Source organism: Trichosurus vulpecula, chromosome 2, assembly GCF_011100635.1.
Source record: "Trichosurus vulpecula isolate mTriVul1 chromosome 2, mTriVul1.pri, whole genome shotgun sequence".
Lineage (NCBI taxonomy): Eukaryota > Metazoa > Chordata > Mammalia > Diprotodontia > Phalangeridae > Trichosurus > Trichosurus vulpecula.
Genome location: NC_050574.1, coordinates 7852808 through 7857411, shown reverse-complemented (window position 1 = coordinate 7857411; position 4604 = coordinate 7852808).

Below are 4604 nucleotides of genomic sequence, written 5' to 3'. Positions count from 1 at the left end.
TTGGCTACAATATTCTTGGAGTTTTCTTTTTTGGGATCTTTTTGAGGAAGCAATCGGTGGATTCTTTCAATTTCTGTTTTACCCTCTGGCTCTAGAACATCAGGGCAGTTCTCCTTGATAATTTGTTGAAAGACGATATCTAGGCTCTTTTTTTGATCATGGCTTTCAGGTAGTCCAATAATTTTTAAATTATCTCTCCTGGATCTATTTTCCAGGTCAGAGGTTTTTCCAATGAGATATTTCACATTGTCTTCCACTTTTTCATTCCTTTGGTTCTGTTTTATAATATCTTGATTTCTCATCAAGTCACTGACTTCTACTTGCTCCAATCTAATTTTTAAGGTAGTATTTTCTTCAGTGGTCTTTTGGACCTCCTTTTCTATTTGGCTAATTCTGCCTTTCAAGGCATTCTTCTCATTGGCTTTCTGGAGCTCTTTTGCCATTTGAGTTAGTCTATTTTTTAAGGTGTTGTTTTCTTCAGTATTTTTTTTTGGTCCCCTTTAGCAAGTCATTGACTTGTTTTTCATGGTTTTCTTGCATCATTCTCATTTCTCTTCCCAAATTTTCCTCTATTTCTCTAACTTGCTTTTCCAAATCCTTTTTGAGCTCTTCCATGGCCTGAGACCAGTTCATATTTTTCTTGGAAGCTCTTAATGTAGGCTCTTTGACTTTGTTGACTTCTTCTGGCTGTATGTTTTGGTCTTTGTCACCAAAGAAAGATTCCAAAGTCTGAGTCTGAATCTCAGTGCATTTTCGCTGCCTGGCCATATTGCCAGCCAACTACTTCACCCTTGAGTTTTTCATCAGGGTATGATGAAGGGGATGCCCATCAATTGGGGAATGCCTGAACAAGTTGTGATATATAAATATAAAGGAATACTGTGTTGCTGTAAGAAATGATGAGCAGGTGGACCTCAGAAAAACCTAGAAAGACTTATGATGCTGAATGAAGTGAGCAGAACCAGAAGGACATCGTACACAGTAACAGCCATATTGTGTGATGACTGACTTTCAAAGATTTGGCTCTTCTCAGTAAAGCAAGGATCTAAGTCAATTCCAAAAGATTCAAAATGGAAAATGCTATTCAAATCCAGAGAAACAACTATGGAATCTGAATGCAGATGGAAGCATATTATTTGTTTTGTTTTGTTTTTGTTTCTTCTTTTTCATGGTTCCCCCCATTGGTTCTAATTCTTCTTTACAACATTACTAATAGGAATATATATATATATATATATATATATATATATATATATATATATATATATATAAAATACGAATATATCAGATTTCATGTGGGAGACCCATATCATCGATGTGCCAAAAGAGGACAAGCTTAAAATTCTGAGTGACTTTAGTCCTAGAGTAGGCTTAGACTACCAGTCTTGGCAGGGAGTCCTAAGGAGGAATGGAGTTGGAAACAGCAACAATAATGGTCACTTATGAATGAAGACTTTTGCATCTCATGACCTTCTCATCACCAACACTGTCTTCCGTTTACCTAAATGTCGTGGATGCACAATCAGCAAACATTGACATTTAATAGACTATGTGACTGTAAGGAGAAGAGACAGGATGTGAGAATGACAAAGGCAATGTGAGGAGCAGAGTGCTTAACTGACCATAGACTTATCTTCTCCAAGATAAATACTTCCATACAACAAAAGAATCAGTCCCAAGGCAAAATGACTCCCACAAAAATTAATGTCAACAGATTAAAGTTCTCCTCTGAGCTGAACAGCTTGTTGCTAACTTGGAGAGAAATCTGAGACAACACAACAGTGGAGCAAAAAATGAGTGGGCAGCTTCCAGTGATTTGGCATATAGCACAGCATTTGCTTATCTGGGTCAGAACACTTACAAAAATCAAGACTGGTTTCATGAAAAGGACAGGGAAATTCAGAAGCTGTTAAATGAGAAAACAGAACTCCACAGGGTTTGCCAGCATCCATCTCTGAGAAGGCAGCATTTAATTCCATCAAAAGTAAAGTACCAGCGAAGCTTAAAGAGATGTAGGATTCTTGGGTCATTAAGAAGGCAGCTGAAATTCAGTTTTATACTGATAGTAACATTCCAAAGCACTGTTATGATGCCCTAAAGGCTAATTATGGGCCAAAGATCTGTGCTGCATCTCAACTAGTCAGTGTTGATAGAGCTGCATTGATTAGTAATAAGGACATGATCCTAGAGAGATGGGCTGAACACTTCTATAGTGTTCTCAACAGACCATCATCAATCAATGCTTGAGGCCACTGACCTTTTACCTCAGGTTGATGTCAATCCCTCCCTAGTTGAAGTTCCAACTGAAGAATTTGTTTTGAATGCCATTAGGCTCCTTTCATGTGGAAAAGCACCTGGCCCTGATTCTATTCCAGCTGAGATTTACAAGGAAGGGGGTCCATTGCTCATACAAAAGCTGACTGAAATTTCCCAGGTTATATGGGAAGAGAAGGTTATCCCCCAGGAGTTTAAGGATGCTTCCATTGTTCATCTATATAAAGGTAAAGGAAACACACTGTTCTGTGACCATGGGGGAGTGGGGAGAAGGGGAGCCCTCAGTCTCTCAGTCAGTGCAGAAAAGATTCTTGCCAGAGTCCTCCTTAACAGGCTTATCCTTCATCTGGAAGATGAGCATGTACCTGAGAACCAGTGTGGCTTCAGAAAGGACCAAGAAACGGTCAATATGGTGTTTTCTGCCTGACAACTCCAGGAGAAATGCCAGCATAACAGAGGTCTGTATACATTTGTAGATCTGACCCAGGCCACAACTGTCAGTTGTGAGGGCTTATGGAAAATTATATCAAAATTTGGTTGCCCAGAGAAGTTCATCAGCATTGTACATCAATTTAATGACAGCATGCCTGCCTGGGTTCTAGATAACAGGCAATGCTCTCAGGCCTCCCCAGTCACCAATAGAATGAAACAAGTCTATGTGCTTGCTCCTATGCTTTTTGGCATGATGTTTTCAGCCATGTTGTCAAATGTCTTCCTTGAGGATGAACACTGCATTAAGGTCAGCTACTGTATTGAGGGTAAATTCTTCAACTTGAAAGCCAAGACCAAAGGGGAGGGAGTGTTCGTGCATGATTTTCTGTTTGCATATGACTATGCAGTCAAGGTAGCCTCTGAAACTGAAATGCAGCAAAGACTGATTTTTTTGCTGCTTGTCCAAATTTTGGCCTAACAATTAATACCAAGAAAACACAGGTGTTCCATCAGCCACCACCACACCATCCATAAATGGAACCTTCAGTTACAGCAAATGGAGAAGTTTTCAATGCTATGGATAAGTTAACTCACTTTGGTAGTGTACTTTCCAGTGATGTACACACTGACAATGAGGTTGACGCATGCATTGCCAGAGCTAGCTCAGTCCTTGGGAGGCTCTGAAGGAAAGTATGGGAGAGAAGGGGTATTAGACTGAGTACCCAACTAAAAGGTCTACAGAGCCATTGTGCTGACCTCATTGTTGTATGCCTGTGAAACCTGGACAGTTTACTAAAGCCATGCCAGGAAACTGATTTGCTTCCATTTGAATTGTCTTAGGAAGATTCTGAAGATCACCTGGCAGGAAAAGATACCAGACACTGAGGACTTTCTCAAACTAAACTGCCAAGCATTTAAAGTCTCCTTCAGAGAGTGCAACTCCGATGGGCTGGTCATGTTGTTTGAATGCAAAACACATGCTTGCCAAAAAGACTATTTTATGGAGAACTAACAAAGGGCAAGCATTCACATGATGGTTAGAAGAGGCAATACCAGGACACTCTCAAGGTCTCTCTTGTGAACTCTGGAATTGACTGTGTGACATGGGAGAAAGTGGCACAGGACTGCTCAGCGTGGAGTGCTTATAATAGTAATTAAAGTGGGACTTTTTGCTTTTCTTCTCATAAGTGCCTTCAATGATTTTGTGCTTTTCGTCTTGGAGCATTTCTCAGCACTGAGACAACTGGGAGTCACTTATTTGTACATGATGTGATACTTGGGGATGGGGAACTTTTCCATACCCAGCCAGGTTATAATTGAGGAGAGCTTGGTGTATGACTTTTGGGGCACCCTTATGGAAGGAGTGTTGAGACTCTAGGCAAGCTGCAAACTGCAACCCCCAGCTTTGCAACCCAGATATTGGTGTTTCTCTGGTAATTATGAATTGTGATTTGAATCAGACAAGGTCTGTCTGTTGATATTTGTGATTTCTGTTTGTATTTGCCTTGAAGTTCAGGGGGCTGCTCTTTTCCCCCTGAACTGTGAGTGATATTTGTATGTTTGATTAAATTGAGATTGTTAACCCTTTAAAGTTACTTTCCTTAGGAAAGCAGATCAAAGAACCTGTGTTGGCAGCTTTCTGTGTGCTGGTTGTTGGTGGGTCTTAGACCACTACAGCAGCTGGTAGTAGATTGTTGCTACAGTGCCCACATCAGAAAAGGTGCTGTGCTCTATGAACAAAGCAGAATTGAAACAGCTCAAAGGAAACACAGCATGCACAAATTTAGAGAATCCAGCCTACATGTTCACATGGACTACTTGTGCCCAACTTGTGGTTGAGCATTCCAGGTTCATATTGGTTTGATCAGACACAGCCAGACACATTGAAACTGGACTCT